Source organism: Varanus komodoensis, unplaced genomic scaffold (genome assembly GCF_004798865.1).
Source record: "Varanus komodoensis strain SLA01 unplaced genomic scaffold, ASM479886v1 scaffold136, whole genome shotgun sequence".
NCBI classification, from domain to species: Eukaryota; Metazoa; Chordata; class Lepidosauria; order Squamata; family Varanidae; genus Varanus; species Varanus komodoensis.
This window is the reverse complement of record NW_025335395.1, coordinates 125,463-142,996: the sequence shown is the minus strand read 5'-3', so window position 1 is coordinate 142,996 and position 17,534 is coordinate 125,463. Positions and strand designations below refer to the sequence as shown.

Sequence of the window (17,534 nt, the reverse complement as noted above, 5' to 3'; positions counted from 1 at the left end):
GCTGTATTTTTGTCCTTGTATCTGCAGTGAATGTCCAGAGAGTTTTGGCTATTGGCTTGCTACAATAAAGCAATATGGATAATAATCCAGCCAGCATTGCCACTTCTCTTTAATCAACAGGCTCCTGTTAGTACTACATTCATTTCCCACTCTTCATCTTCTTGCATGTCAGCCAAATCAGCTCACAAGGTCATTCTCCTCTATATTTTATCCTCAAAACAACAATTTTGTAACATCTATGACTGGTGAATGATCTCTGTATGAGTTTCATGTCCATGTGGGGTTGAGAACCTGTGTCTTGCCAAACAAGTTGAAAATAGTTGGAGCACCTTCATTGTCAAGCCACCATTTGTCTCCTCCTCTGGAAAAGAGAGCTCTCCATGTTGAGCTTCAGCCTGGTTGCATCTGAACACCTGCTTTTCTTCCAGAAAATTTTGGGGAGCAGATCCCCTCAAAAGGAGTTGGATGCCCTCCAGAATGCCTTGCATTGTTTGAGATCTTTTGCTGGGGTTTAATATACACAGGCCAAAATGACAAGCCCTGGTTTTGCATTTGAGCAGACACACACAGCACTTAAAAAAGAAAGTTCATACCTCTGAAAAATAGAGGGCAGGCACAAGCTTTTAACTTGATGGTGCCCAGACAGCAAATCTTCCTGTTGCATCCTGATCTTCCTCTTGATTTCTAAGACACTGAGAACAATGCTGGAGAAACCTAGTTCCTTAGCCTCTCCCTACTGGCCTGTGTGGACAAAACACAATTTAGGGTTGTCCCACAGAGGACCCCCCCCCCCGCCCTGGATCTGAGGGCAGCTTGAGAGCAGTTGCCATGTCTGCATTTATGAATATGGTCCTGCATCAGCATTCATTAATCTGTGTGGTTGACATTGATGTTCAGCCCCAGTTAAGTGGGGAACTGCATGTTTTCCTCTAGTAGGAATCCTGCACATTAATGCCAGGCTTTCTGCAGAATTGCTCAGACCATAAAGCAGATCCAGAGATTTCTGCACAGGGCTCAGCAAGACCTGTAGGAAGAAACTTGGAAGTGCAGGCTCAGAAAAGATGTAGGTGCCACATATCTTGCAGCCAAAGCACAGAAGAGGGAGGAAATTGCTCTGAAGTTCAGCACTGCTATCCCTGCCTGATCCAGGGGAACTGAGTGCTCTTTTCTAGGAGCCAGCACCCAAAGACCAAAAGTGGTCCCCGTGGTTTGTGGGTCCCACCCAGTGTTTCCTCAGATTTGCAGCACAAGACTGAGGCTGTGCTCAGACAACACAACAAGCAACTCCATGTGGTTTCCAGGGCCCAAGCACTGCAGCCTGTTAGAATGGGGGAGAAAACATTCATGGGCCAAAGCCCAGGTTGGTCGGGGAGGAAATGGGGTGGTCAAGAGAGGGAAAGGGAACAGGACAAGGTGAGTTTAAGGAAAAGGACAAAGTCAATGGCAGGTGGAAAATTGGGGTACACTTGCACACACAAAAGTACAACTAATAAATAACAAGTAAGTCCTGTTCTGTCAGAATGCACCTTTGTGATGTTGAACACTTCTTGTTCAAAGCAGTTGTAGAGAAATTGTGCATCCATTCAGTAGAAGTCACAGTGACAAACCCCCAGCAAATCATTTATAGATCAATGGTGTCCATGTTCATGTTGTGGTGAAACTCCCTGGAATTCATCCCTCTTCAGTTCATGAACACTCTCTTGGGCTCAAGCCTTCTTAGAAAGTGAGTTGAACTGAGAATATGTCCATGAGCAAGTGCAGAATTCTGGCTGCACTACTTGCCAAAGAAGGGCTGTGAGCATGTGCATGGAAGAGGGATCCTGCTTGTGCAGTAGTTGTGTGGGTTCAATTGCTGCTGGAAGACTCAGCAAGTACTCCAAGAAGTGAGACACATCTGCAAGAAAGCAGGAATCAGATGCATTCTGTCATGTCTAACTACCTGGAGGAGTCATTAGCACATGTAAGAGAGAGAGAAGATCCCAGTGAGAGTCAGGCTTTAGAGCAAGAAGATTTCTACTTGGTTCCCATAGCAAAAATGTCCTCCCCCCTGCCACCTGACTCTGACGAAGTTTTTGTCCGGCCTGCAGAAATTGCTGAGCAGACCATGGGACAGCCCATTGCCATGGAGAATGCCCAGCTGAGGAGAAGACTTCAGCGGTTGAGCCAATTAGAAGAGAGGCAAAGTAAAAGAAGGAGGGAGAGGAGCTTATCTCACCCTTGTGGGGAGGGGCATTCACGTAGGGTTAAGAGTACATCATAAATCTGAGATAGATCAGAAAGGAGGGGGCAACTGTATTGCTTAGAACTACCATTAATGGCTCCTGTACTATTCATCGACTGTGCATCTTTGAAGTTGTTTAGAATAAAAGGCTTTAAACTTTTATTGCCTGTATCTGTGTGAGTAATTAGGAAGAATGCTCCGGCCTCATGACACATTCCCACCCCAAACACTCTCCTCACACATCCAGCATCTCCACCAAACACACTGCTCCAACAGATGCAAAATTCCCACAACACAGCACACAGTCATACTTCTGCAGCACTGATCTTTTGGATGCGCATGGTGACCAGGACAGAAAACATCTGGGGCACCAGGCTGGCCTCAGCCCCAGCCATGACAGTGAACTTCTTTTTTTCTATGAGGTGCTGATGACCATATAAAACTCTGCTGCTCTGATGACTGCTGTTGGAGTTCCCCTAATAAAAGTTATGAGTTTTATACTTTGGAATAAAGAAAGCCTTGCCTGTGTTCCTGTTCCCTCCAATCTGCAGGGTTTTTCCATTCAGGTCCCTTCTATGGGAAAAGGATTTAATATAGCTGCTTCTGTCAGCATCCCACAGCCTTCCTGGAATTTCCTACCTTGGACTATAAAAAGCAAACATTGGCACTGATAATTCTGTAGCCTCAGCTTAGTTTTCATTATTGGGTTTTCCCTTTTATTTCTTTGGATGTTGGGTTCCTTCCTTCCTTCCTTCCTTTTTGGTTATCTATTATTCACGCCTTTGATATGTCATAAAGTTTTCCAGATGTCTCTAACAGTTTTGTCATGTTTCTGTATTGTAATTTTGTGCTTCTATTGTTCTTCCATATCACCCACTCAACATCTCCTCCCTCCTCCCTGCAAGCATATGGCATATGTGACACCAACACCATAAGCCAGGTTGTCCAAAGTCTGGCCCAGAGGCCAATTGTGGCCCGTTTTCAAATTTCAAGTGGCCCGCAGCCTCTTCTCCCCGCCGGCTCAGCCTGTCACTCATTCCCACTGGCTGGCGTTTTTCCCTTCACCGTACAGTGGTTCCCACATCTGTCCCCTGCTGCCTCCTGCTCCTTCAAGGCTGGTGGTTATATTTCACCAGAAGGTGGCAGTAGACCTGAGTCAGCACTCTGCCACATGACCCTTGTGACACAAGGCTTGTGTGCCCATTTCTAAAATGGCGACTGTAACTAAAAAAAGGAAAGTTGACAGCGAGGGCAGCTGCTTCCAGGACAAGTGGAAATTGGAGTATTTTTTCACTGAAATACAAAATAACTGTCTGCCTAATTTGTCAAGAGACTGTGGCTGTTTTCAAGGAATTCAATATCAAGAGGCACTACCAGACAAAACATGCTAACTACAACAAGCTAACTGTGAACGAATGTGGCAAAAAAATTGAAGGAACTGGAAGCTGCTTTAATGGCACAGCAGCACTTTTTCACAAGAGCCCGTGAGTCAAATGAAAATGCCACAAAGGTGAACTACGAGGTGGCAACACTGATTGCCAAGCACTGCGAATCTTTTACTGAGGGTGAATTTATTAAAGACTGCATGTTGAAAATGGTGGAGAAAATTTGTCCTGAGAAGAAGCAAGAGTTTGCCAGTGTTTGCCTGGCTCATAACACCGTGGTACGGAGAATTGAAGACGTTTCATCTGATATTAAGAGACAGAGGCAAAAGGAGTGGGGTTTGACTTTTTTTCGTTAGCCTGCAACAAAAGCACGGATGCATCTGACACCGCTCAGTTATTGATTTTTTTGAGAGGAGTGGACAATGACATGGACGTGAGTGTAGAGCTACTTGACCTCCAGAGCCTTAAGGACCAAACAAGAGGAACAGATTTATCTGTTTCTGTTTGTTCCATTGTAGATGACATGAAACTACGGTGGAAAAAGTCACTGGGATTATTACAGATGGCACACCTGCCATGGCTGGCGAGCTAAGTGGATTAAAAACCCTAGTCTGTAACAAAGTCAGCGAAGAAGGAGGCAAAGCTCTAAAACTCCACTGTATTATTCACCAACAAGTTCTCCGTGCCAAACATCTGAAATATGATCATGTTCTGAAACCGGTGATGAAGGCTATTAATTATATTCTCTCCAAAGCCCTGTGCCACCGCCAGTTTCAACAGTTTCTACTCGACATCCAGGCTGAATATGGAGAAGTTGTGTATCGCAATGAGGTAAGATGGCTCAGTCGGGGGCCTGCACTGCAGCTCTTCTACTCTCTTAGGGAGGAAATCGGACAATTCTTGGCAAAAAAGGGAAAGCCGATGCCAGAGCTATCTGATCCTGTTTGGCTGACTGATTTTGGATTTTTAGTTGACGTAACATGACATCTGAATGTGCTGAACACCAGCCTTCAGGGCCAAAATGCAGTGGTAAGCCAACTGTATTCACATATCAAAGCCTTTGGGACCAAGTTGTTACTTTTCCGAAGGCACTTGTCACAAATGCAGCCCAATACCACACATTTCCAATCGCTGCAGGAAATAATGACCAGTTTTCCGCAGAACAATATGAGTGTGCAAATAAGGAGGTATGAAGCAGACATCTCATCTCTGGCTGAGAAGTTTCAACAGCACTTTTGAGATTTTGCAGCTATTAAAAAGGAGATCACGCTTTTTTCATCTCCTTTCTCTGTGGATCCTGATGACACGCCAGACCACCTGCAGCTGGAGCTCATTGAGCTGCAGTGTGACGCTGAGTATCGCAGTCAGCACCAACAGCTCCCTCTTGTCAATTTTTACCACCAGCTGGATAAAGACAGGTTCCAAGAGATTCGAACATTTGCTAAGAAAATGCTGAGCCTGTTTGGTTCAACATACTTGTGCGAGAAGACATTCTAGGTTATGAATATTAACAAGAACCGCGTGAGGATGAGACTAAGTGACTTTCACCTGCGTGACATCTTGCACATCAAAACCACTGTTTTTGATCCAGACCTGGCCTATATAATGCAGTCGAGATCTCAGTATCACCCTTCACATTAGTGCAGTTAAGTTATTTGTTTAGTCTTTCATAAAATAGTTCATTTGCATTTAATGTTAATGGTTCAAAGAATGTCAGGTTGAATGGTTGGCCCCCACACATTTTCACCTCACCAAATCTGGCCCTCCTTGCAAAAGTTTGAACACCCCTGCCATAAGCACTCTGCACAACTCCTGTTTCCTGGTAGCCAGTCTTAAACTGCCTACCCCTCAGCACTGCTGTAATTGAGGGATTTCTGTTTACTTTTAATGAAATGTTGAGTGCTTGATTGCACGCTTCCACTGAATCCATATATTCATTCCAAGCAGTTCTAGAATCCTGATGCTGCAAATGCCCCACAAGCTAGTATCTCCTATTTTCTTCCTTCACAGTCTCCTCAAATGCCATCCAAGCACTGAAGGTGTTTTGAGAATAGGCAGGACTGAGATTGATGGGCAGCCACCCTAGATCCTGTGATTGGTACAAATTCAGGTTGACCAACTGGACAGGTATATATAAATGGAAGGTTCAACAAAGGTGCAGTCTAGTGTACATCAAGGATGAGTAAGGGGTGGCTCTTCAGATGTTGTTGGACTGCATCCCTTCCATCAAACCTTGGCATTGGTTATGCTGTCAACTGGGAATTTGTTGCTTGTTGCAAGTCACAGAGTCATGTCCAAACCACTGTGGCCCCATGGACAATGTTCCTCCAGGCCTTCCTGTCCTCCACCATCCCCCAGAGTCCACTTAAGGTCACGCCGACTGCTTCAGTGACTCCATCCAGCCACCTCATTCTCTGCCATCCCCTTCTTCCTTTCCATCAGTTGTTCACAGCGTTAGCATATTCTCCAGTGAGTCTTTCCTTCTCATTGGGTGGCCAAAGTTTTCCAGTTTCATCTTCAGTATCTGGCCTTCTAAAGAGCAGTCAGGGTTGATCTCCTGTAGGACTGTTTGGTGTGATCTCCTTGCAAGCCAAGGGACTTGCAGGAGTCTACTCCAGCACCACAATTCAAAGGCCTCAATCCTTCAGTGCTCAGCCTTCCTTACGGTCCAGCTTTCACAGCCATACATTGCAACTGGGAAAATCATAGCCTTGACTATATACACTTTTGTCAGCAGGGTGATGTCTCCGCTTCTTAGTATACTATCTAGATTTGCAATAGCTTTCCTCCCACAGAGCAAGCATCTTTTAATTTCTTGGCTGCAGTCACCATCTGCAGTGATCTTGGAGCTAAGGAAAATAAAATCTACCACTAACTTTTGCTCTCTCCTCTTTCACCTGCATCAAGAGGCTCTTTAGTTCCTCTTCACTTTCTGCCATTAGAGTGGTATCATCTGCATATTTGAGGTTGTTGATATTTCTCCCAGCAATCTTAATTCCAACTGGGGATTCATCGAGCCCCGCCTTTCTCATGATGTGTTCTGCATATAAGTTAAATAGGCAGGGCGACAGTACACAGCCTTGCACAACTCCTTCCTCAATTTTGAACCAATCAGTGGTTCCGTGTCCAATTCTCACTGTTGTTTTTTGACCCGCATATAGGTTTCTAAAGAGACAAATAAGATGGTCTGGTACTCCCATCTCTTTAAGAACTTGCCACAATTGGTTGTGATCCACACAATCAAAGGCTTTAGCATAGTCAATGAAGCAGAAGTCGATGTTTTTCTGGAACTCCCTAGCTTTCTCCATGATCCAGTGTATGTTGGCAATTTGATCTCTCGTTCCTCTCCCTCTTTGAAACCCTGTCTGTACTTCTGGTGGTTCTCGGTCCACATACTGCTGGAGCCTAGCTTGTAGGATTTTGAGCATAACTTTGCTAGCATGTGAAATGAGTGCAACAGTGCAGTGGTTTGAACTTTCTTTGGCATTGCTTGTCTTTGGAATTGGAATGAAAACTGACTTTTTCCAATTCTGTGGCCACTGTTGAGTTTTCCAAATTTGCTGGCATATTGAGTGTAGCACTTTTACTGCATCATCTTTTAGGTTTTTAAATAGCTCAACTGGAATGCTGTCACCTCCACTAGCTTTGTTGTTGCTCAGACTTCCTAAGGCCCATTTGACTTCACATTCCAGGATGTCTGGCTCAAGGTCAGTGACCACCCCATCGTGGTTATCAGACATATTAAGCTCTTTCTTGTATAGTTGCTCTGTGTAATATTTCCACCTCTTCTTAATCTATTCTGTCTCTGTTAGGTCCCTGCCTAACAACTTTCTTGAAGAGATCTCTGGTCCTCCCTATTCTATTGTTTTCTTCTCTTTCTTTGTATTGTTCATTTAAGAAGGCATCTCTTCAAGCTATTCTCTGGCATTCTGCATTCAATTGGGTGTATTTTTCTCTTTCTCCCGTGCCTTTTACTTCCCTTCTTTCCCTAGCTATTTGTAAAGCTTCCTCAGACAGCCATTTTGCTTTTTTGCATTTCTTTATCTTTTGATGGTTTTACTTACTACCTCTTGTACAATGATGCAAACTTCTGTTCCTAGTTCTTCAGGTACTCTTTCTGTCAGATGTAGTTCCTTAAATCTATTTATCACCCATACTTTATATTCATCAGGAATATGTTTTCAGTCAAACCTGAATGGCCTAGTGCTTTTCCCTACTTTCTTCAATTTGAACTTAATTGGGAATTTGGGAACTACCAATTGGGAATTGCCAAATTGGAATTGCCACACCTTATCTCCAGGGCCACCGATTCCTGATCCCTGGCAAATTCTAAGGTTTTTCTTAATCCTGACCCTTCTACTATATCTTCCATACCAGTACTTTCCATTCTCATTGAGCCACGTGAGAAGACGGAGCCCCACTGGGGAATCCTCCCAGCCTTCTTTTACTCCAGCTCTGCAGCTGCTCCTTCAGCCCTGTGGGGAGTCCATGAAATTGCAGGCATGACTCCTTTTCTGTCAACAAGCAAACATATCGTTGTTTCTTCTGCATGCCAAAGCTCAAGAGATTATTTTGCAGAGGTGGCCTTTGGGATCAGCAATCTGAACATGAGAACTGGGGGGCAATATCTTGCACTGTGACAGAAGAACTGGGTGGGTAGTTATTGAAACTCCTGTGGTATCTAAAGCTTGGGGTGTTAATAACCGGAAGCAGGCAGGCGGGAAACTCAGTTGCTGAAGCTTAGCAGCATCCACCACCCATATCAGCATTTAGATACTCATAGCAGGCTTCATTGTGCAATAGTTTTCTGTCTTGTCCTATGACCTGGCCATGGATATTAAAAAAGCAGGCACAGAAGGGGTGTAGAAAGTTAATGCAAGAAGAATGTCCTTGCTTCTCCTGCTTCTGATCCTGTTCTTGCCCCATGCAGCCTGCAAGATGGTGAAAGCAAGAGGTCCCTTTGATCTGATTATTGCTAAAAAGCCAGCATCAAATTATAACAGACCAGGGGACTACCTCATCAGTGGAATCCTCTCTTCACAGTACTTCCTGGATCACAAACCTTACGTCTTCTCTGAGTCCCCTTTAACCAGGATCAATCAGTAAGTGATGCTGATTTTGTGCCTTCCCCCTGCAGTCCAATTACCCCCTTCAATGGAGACCACCAGCATCTTCTAGACACTCTGGCCATCCCTGAAGAATCACTCTTTGCACTTTCTTCCTACTGTCCCTTGGTGTAGGAGAATTTGGTGGAGATGCATGAGATCTTTTTCCACTCCGATTTTGATCAATATATATCCAGTTCATGTCTTCTAGATTAGGCAGGGACTGTCAACTGTCATATTTTTGACCTTACAATGTGATTCATAGGATTAAAAATGTCCTTGATGGAACGTCTAGATTTTAAAAGGCATACTTTCTTGAAATGTTCCCAAATATGCTTTAGTGAGACCAGAAGCAGGGTGCACTCAAAGAGATTTTAAAAAGTAAAATTCTTCTTTGGAAATAGATTTCAGTTAGAAAGAACTTCAAAATGTGCACTTTGCTGATTCACGCATCTGCATAATCAGGGGAATGGATGCTCATTCCTTCCTGTGAGAACTCCTGGTCATTGCCAAGGGTTCCCCCCTGAGATTTTGGAGAGTGAGCAATTTTGAGCTTCTCCAGCTTGGCTCCTTCTGAAGCAGCACCCTGGAGGAGACCAGCAGGATCCAGAACTGGTGTCCAGACCTGCCAGTGAAATGAGCCAGAGCAGGGAATGGCTCATTGAGGGAGGAAAGCAGTCAACCAGCCACTTGCTGGTCAAGGCAGGTTGATGCAGGGTTGGTTTCAGAGAACCGTTTAGAGCTGGAACTCAGAACATCATTTTATGCAGGCTCAAAGAAGTGTGTGCACCTGCTACTATCATGCAAGTGCAGTGCAGTGTGGATCTCCTCTGCACTCTGGAGAGTTCTATCACCCCCAGCTCCGGGAGAACTCTAAAAGAGCCATGCTTGGTCAGGTATAGGCCTATCCAGTCTGTTTTCTCTTTGCACAGTGGCCAACAACTAGGGCAGGAAGAGCGGCTGCCTATGCGCCCATGTGCCCCAGCAACTGGGTTTATCTAGACATTCTGTAGCTGATACTGGAGGTCATACGTGTCCAGCATGACCACCACTGATGGTCCTTTTCCCCCGAAAGCCTTTATAAGTCACACACATGGGGGCATCTTAGAAGACCAAAGAGCTGCATCTTTGTATAGCCTCTAGGCTGTAGAAGCCTTCCTGGGAGAAGCAGCCTTCCTGGGATTTCTGCCAAAGAACATTCCTGGTTATGCACTGTCACCATGAGCCCCTCTTTGCTAGATGCAAATGGAAGATGGGTGAGCCAAAAGAGAGGGAAATACTTCTTTTCATTGACCAGCTGCATGATACACTTCTTTTGCCAAGCTCAAGGCACCAAGGTTCAATTTGGATATCAGGAAGTACTTCCTGATGGTTAGGACCCCAGGGGTATGGAATGGGCTTCCATGGGATGTGCTTGAAGCCCCATTTGGGAGGGCGTTCAAGGACATGCACATGGTAGGCGTGTCATGAATGGAGCCAGCTGGAGCTGGGGGTCAGACTAGAATGCTAGGGGACCCCTTCTGATTCACTCAGTTTCTATGTTAATGTTGTCAGGAGGTGTGGGGGCTCACTCATCTTACCATGACAGCTACTGGAGAGTCACCAGAGATGGTGGGGCATGACTGGGAATCTGCTTGGGAGGAACAAGGTATGGGAATCCATTTGTGGGAAAGTGTAGGTACACGCACAGCTGCATGGGATTGGCAACCGGAGCAGGGACAGTTGTGCTGGGGAAGGGAGAATGAATATAGGGCTGAGAGAAACAGGAGGGAGTGGTGAACAGAGGAAGAGAGAGTGAGTGAGAGGGCAGAGGAGGGAAGGAAAGGATAAGGTGCCTCACAAAAGCAGACTTTGGGAAAAGCTGGAAGTGGCTGGTGACTGAAACATGGAGATGACTGGACAGGAGCAGCAAGGGCAGACCCAGTGCCCAAAACACGCAGTTCCTGACAGAATATCAGTTTTCAATCTTCGAGGAAATAGACACTTGGCTCTGTTGGAAAGATCAAATGTTTAAACCCCTGCCACCTTATTGACTGGTGCCCAAGTATCTGCAGTCATTCACGATAATATATGACCAAGTAATCACAAACTCAACTCCAAAATCTCAGCCCATGTACAGACACTTTTATCACCTGCTGGTCAAGTTCACCAATGCAGAGTGTTTTCAGGTAATCTTAGTACACTAGCATCCTGGTGTCTTTAGGCATCACATAATGTTCTAAACTGATCTGAAATACTGGGAACAGTAGGATTGAAAACACTACTGACTCCTGTATTGATCGGTCAGTCTAGCAAATAAACAGGAAATGTTTAAACAAGCAAATGTGTCTGATGGAGGAGCCATTCAGGAAATCTGGTTTGACAACGTTTACTTAGCAGAAGCTTGCCTCTGTGGGACTAGATGCTTAGAAACAAATGGACAGCATCTTTTCAGTTTTTCTGATGAGAACAAACTCACTAATGGGATCAGCCTCCAGCAGCTTCTTACTCCAGCCAATAATACAATCTTAAGGCAACAGCAACGCTAAACAGCAACCTGGCTGGGAATTCTGCTGCCTTGTGAGAAAGAGTAGATTTGATTTTGTAACACAAAGGCACATATAAGCAACATTTTTCTGACATGATTTACCTATAATTGCCCAACACTCCTCACCTCCCCAGAGGCTTTCTCACTCTTTACTTTTAACTAGTGGCAAGGAAGGGTCCAGGTGAGGAGAGAGCTTTGGTGTTTCATGGAAGCTGTAAACCACAACTAAAAAGGACAAGCCGGGTAAGCTTGCTTCCTGAGTTTTACATGGAACAAGGCACCTTCAACTCGCCCCTCCCTCCTATTCCTGTTACAAATGTCAATCATTTCCTTGCAGTTTCCTGCTCCCAAAGTATTGGCACACCCTGTCCTTCTTGTTTGCCATTCAGGAGATCAACCAGAATCCCATGCTCCTCCCAAATATCACTCTGGGCTACAACATCTACGAGAGCCATTATTATGGAAGGACCACATCCTATGCAATGATAGACTTGGTTGCTGGGGGAGAAACTTACCTTCCAAACTACAGCTGTGGAAGAAAGAAGGAGCTGCTGGCTGTTTTTGAGGGGATGGAATCAGAGCTCTCCTTCCAAATTTCGACCATGTCAGACATCTACAAGGTCCCACAGGTATGAATAAGGAGGGGAGAGAAGGCAAGCTGCATGGAAAGGGGAGATGGGACTGTTCAATGTTCATGCTTTCCTCAGCTGTTCTTTATCCTGGTAAGAAAGAAGTCCAAAATGTCCATCCCTTCTTTGCTTCCCCAGATCAATCATGGCTTTGTGACTCACATTCAAAGTGATGAAAATCAGTTCCCTTTTCTCTACCAGATGGCCCCAAAGGAAGAGATCCAGTATCTGGGCATGTTCCAACTGCTCCTCTTCTTTGGATGGAGGTGGATTGGTGTCATTGCTTCAGACACTGACCATGGGGAGAGGTTCATTCAAACCATGGCACCCATCTTGACCAGCAATGGAATTTGCATCGCCTTCGCCAAAAAGCTCCCACGAAACATCAAGCGGCAGTTGCACCAGAGTGGCCTATCCGTCATGTGGAGACAAGCCAACGTCATTCTGTATTGTGCAGATCCTCATTATGGCTGTGTTCCAATCTACTTGATAGAGAAAATGCTGGAAGCAACACAGATGGGAGCAAAAGTCTGGATCACAACCAATTTCCGGGACATCAATTCGAACATGTGTCTAAAACATGCTGACTTTGCATACCTACATGGTTCATTGTCCTTTGTCATGAGGACCACAAAAGAGATCAAATACGACTACCAAGCACCAATTTCCAATATAACTAAACAATTTTGGTATAAAGCTTTTCATTGTTTCTACTGGACAGAGACATTGTCCCTGAACATCGGGACAAGATGCAGAGAGAAAGAGAACCTGGAGCTGTTGCCCCAGGAAGAGGTGGAGAGAATCCTGTCCCAGGACAGGTACAGTGTGTATAACAGTGTCCAAGCTGTGGCCCATGCCCTGCATGCTGCATCCTTATCCCAGTCCAAGTGGAGATTGAGGTTGGGTGGAGGAGACAGGCTGGAAGGTGCAGCATTGCAGCCATGGCAGGTATTTGTTTTTCCTCTTGCTTCACCAGAACAAAGAGCAAAAGAACCTCACTAAAAACAGCCAGGCATGTTTTCCAAATCTTGATGGTTCCTAAAACATGGCAGAATGGGCCCCAACAAGGACTATCTAACAGGGTTTCTAACCTCATCTAAGACGCAAATTCATCTAGCCTAGGTTCTGCTGAGATGGGCAACTGGCTGCCCAGGGAGCCAAGGAGCATCAAATATCATCCTGCTTGGGTGACCCAGGATGTGGTGAACATGGGCTCATGTCTCTGATATTGGAGGTGCATGTAACCCTCAGGAATATGAGCCACTCACAGCCTTCTCCTCCCAGAATGTTTCTGAATTCCATTGCCTGGAAATTTAGAGCTCAAAGTGAGTAGGCATAATGTATTGACTACTGCTACAAGTTTTCATAATGCTGCTTATTTTCTCACACATTCCAGCTTCATGCGTTCTTAAGAAAAGTCCAGTATTCAAATTCTTCCGTGGATGGAATACATCTGGGTGAAAACAGAGAACTGGAAGCAGACTTTGATATTGTGAACTGGGTGCTCTTCCCCAACAACTCCTGCAGAAGGGTGAAAATCGGCAGTATTGAGCGACAGGCATTCTCTGCCCGAAGGTTCACCATTCATCCAGAAGCCATTGTGTGGGCCAGATAATTTAGTGAGGTAGGAGAAATCACTGGTTTGCTATGGCTGCAAGCAGTTGAAAGATGCATAGGATACTCTAGTGCATCTCGATGTGCACTTGCCTAGTGGGCCATCCCATCAAATAGAGTGCAGCCGCCAGGAGAGACCTTCAGCAGATGTCAGAACCTCTGGCCTCACCCAGGCCATGCCCATGCTGCAGCTTTGGGAGGATTCAAGCATTTTGGGATTGGGCCCAGAATCTGTACAGATGGACCCCCTATGAAATATTGGTCCACCCCAAAGGGTTGGGACTGAGAAAGAGCTGGAGAACTACAAATGTGGCAGCTTTCATTGCTCCTGAGCTGGTTAAGGCCCTTGCTGACTTGGATTAGGGTTTTGACTATTCTGTGTGTGGAGCTACTTCTACATGATGGATGCTCAAACCAGTTGAGAAAGCTATCTTGGATTTTCTTGTGTGGATTTGAATGCAAAAGGACACTTGAACTTTGCAATTATACAAACAACTTCTACATTAGTGGTGTTGCCTTGGATTGGGTACACGCATTAGCATTTTGTTGTTGCTATAATTGCTCATGTTTTCTGTTATATAATTGTGAATAAGAAGCGCTTCATTTTGTGAAATAGTGTTTGCAGTGTTCATTTACAGATCTCTAAGTAAAGAAGTAGCCCCATTAAAGCTATAAGTGTTATGCTTACTCACCCCAAAATGTAGAAACTGAATTTGGGATTATGCCAAGCGTGAGAGAACTGGAGATGGTGGATAATGGCAGGGACAGAGAGGAGGAAAGGCAGAGCTGGGGATGTGTGTGGAATTCACTTTGCTGGTGCAGTACTTCAGATTGCTGGGGCTGTGCACCACAACTCTGGTCTGCTTTGCAGTGACCCCAGGTCCAAGTCCCTGGTGAGCATTCTCAACATCTGCAGCATGCTCACAAGGAATTCTGTAAGTGGTGTCTTATGCCACACCATGTTATTTATTCCCAGGGAATGAATTGGGGCAATAGGGTCTTAAGTGGGAATGGAAGAATGAAATGGAGCACCCTGCTCCTCCCAGTGAAGGCAGTTTTTCAGCATCACCAATACTGCCAGGGTTCATGGATTTTGCATTATGCTTTTTTTTTTTTTTAGCAGAAATTGCTGTCCGAGTATTCTGGGTGCTACAGCATCCCTTTGGGATAGAAATCACGCCCCTTCCATGCCACCCATGGCAGATGCTTCTCCTGCAGTTGATGCAGAAGAAGTCTGCAGCTTGTGCAACCTTCCTTGCAGGAACGGTCACAGACTTCCTCTTGGCTCCACTCCCTTGCAAAACTGGGCCAAGAAGGAGAGGAAGCCTGCAAATGCTAGAGTGATGGATTCTGATGTTTTTGCCAAACCCTGGCCAACTCTCTCCTATGTTTTCTAGGGCATGCACAGGAGCAGTGGCTCCTAATGAAGAGGAGGAAGGGCTGGCATCCAAGTCTCTAGAGTTAGGGTTTGGCATGAAACGGGAGGCATAGAGATCCGACAGGGTCCTTTCATCCTCTGGGATTCTTTTCCATGGAGGCAGAACATCTCCACACCTTTTCCCTGATGCTCCTCCAGTCCATGCCTCTTTCCAGATGCATTGAGATCTGTCGCTCTGGACGTGCCAAGAAGATCCTGGAGGGTGAGCCGCCTTGCTGCTACGCTTGTGTTCTGTGTGGGGAAGGGACAGTCTCCTCACCGGAAGGTACGTGGCCTAAGAAGATGGGCTGCTCCTTTTGGGATGCAGGCAAATACTTGAGACAACTCAACCTCTGTGTACACTGACAAAGAATCTCTTTCATCTCAAAACAAATGGGGAAGGGACAAGAGCAAGGACCTTTTTGGTTTGGGCACTGTGCTAATGGACTCCCCTTCCCCACTGTGAAAGAATTTCGGCATCAGTGAGGAAACCTTTAAAGTCCCAACCACTTTCATGGGTCTGCTTTGAATGAGAGCCTCATGCATTCCACTGAATCTCTGTTCTTTCCTTGATATGCTCTGTATTTTACTAAAATGTACTTTCTAATACATTTCATCAATCTGCTCTTATCCTGATTTTTTTTAGATGAGAAGGATCCAAAACATTGAAAACAATGCATGATTCACTCAAAGTTTCTCAAGGAGGATTTTAAGGCTTCAATTTTTGTTACCAGTTTGGCCTGCACATTGCCTTTTGTCAGTAAAATACTAAAGATGGACTTACTCTCCCTTTTCTGAGCTTGGGTTAAATTTAAGGATGGACTCTTTACACAGGCATATAGGAAAGTTCGCACTTCTTTTCATTACCCTCACCCCACTGGACTTTAACTCCCAGTTGTATGGAAAGGGATCAGCCTTGGAGATTTTGCTCCTTTGCTATGCTCTTGCTTGACTTCAGCTGATCATCTGACTGTTAGATGATTATCTGGACTGAGATTAAAATGAGATACATGATAGATGGATAGGTTTGTAGGTAGGTAGGTAGATCATCAGTTAATAACATTCAGCATTTAGATTTTGTGCATTAAAATGTGACATCTACCATTGTTCTAAGAAAGGGATGCTTATATTTTCTTGATAATCTTCTCACCTAGTTCAATAAAATAAAAGGAACAATTTCCAGGAAAAAAAAACAGAGATCAGAAAGTGTTCTCGATGTGTGATTATGGTTAGTGTTGCTGATGTCATTCTGTTTCAGATGCAGAGCATTGCAGAAAGTGTCCGGAAGATCAACATCCAAACAAGGACCGAGATCAATGTATCCCCAAGAAAGTAACCTTCCTGTCCTATGAGGAACCTTTCGGGATCATCCTGGCTTCCTTTGCACTATGCTTGTCCTTAATGACAGGATGCATATTAGGAATTTTCATGAAATGCCTGGAAACACCAATAGTCAAAGCCAACAACCGGGACCTCTCCTATGTTCTCCTGGTCTCCCTCCTCCTGTCATTTTCCTCCTCCCTCCTGTTCATTGGCAGGCCAAGTAATGCAACTTGCCTGCTCCGACAAATGGCCTTCAGCATCATCTTTTCAGTAGCCATTTCTTCTGTGTTGGCAAAGACCGTCACTGTGGTGCTGGCATTCCTGGCCACCAAGCCAGGTAACGCAATGAAGAGGTGGCTGGGGAAGAGTCTGGCCAATTCCATGGTCATTTCTTGCTCCAGTATGCAACTGGTAATCTGTTCCATCTGGCTGGGCTTAGCTCCCCCTTTTCCTGAGACTGACATGCACTCCCAGCCTGGACACATCATCCTGCAATGCAATGAAGGGTCTGTAGTCATGTTCTACACTGCCCTGGGGTACATGGGCTTCCTGGCTGCTGTGTGCTTCACAGTGGCCTTCTTGGCCAGGAAGCTTCCTGGGGCCTTCAATGAAGCCAACTGATCACCTTCAGCATGCTGGTCTTCTGCAGCATCTGGGTGTCCTTTGTGCCCTCCTACCTGAGCACCAAGGGGAAATCCATGGTGGCTGAGCAGGTCTTCTCAATCTTGGCCTCCGGCGCTGGCTTGCTGGCTTTCATCTTCATTCCCAAGTGTTACATTATTGTACTGAGACCCAACCTGAACACAAAAGAGCTTCTCTTGATGAAAACTAAGCACTGCATCTGATCTTGAGTACTGGAGGTGTGTTAGAATTCCGAAAGAATCAGAACCATAGTGTGCAGTCAAAATAGAAACATGAAGGAGATCTAAGAATTTTTCCTTTCCTGTATATGGTAAGCTAAGATTAAAATGGTGCAGTTTGTTGACCCATGGTTACTTCTCCAAACATTCTGTGGTTTAGTAGGTTCCAGCAAGATCTGGAGTTGATCCAGAAACATGCAGCCAAATGGCATGATCCAAGCACTTCCTCCCCTTCGTTGGACCAGGGCCTGTGGAGAGGAGGGAGCTGCTAGCCTGATCCCCAACATTTTTTCTGCATCAGCACCACTGTAGTGGTCTCAGATGGATCCAGCAGAGATCATATGGGTCAAGAGGCCAGCACTGTCTTTCCTTTAAAGCAGGTGCTGCAGTAGACCTGGAGCAATTACTGCTGACTGTGCCACTGACTCCCTTGGTGAAGCAGCATAAGGACCA

General features: G+C 45.3%; 1 pseudogene; it reads left to right on the top strand.

Annotated features, from left to right (window-relative positions):
* The first annotated feature begins 10,822 nt into the window (after positions 1 to 10,822).
* LOC123019745 lies at positions 10,823 to 17,066 on the top strand (annotated as a pseudogene).
* Positions 17,067 to 17,534: the final 468 nt, after the last annotated feature.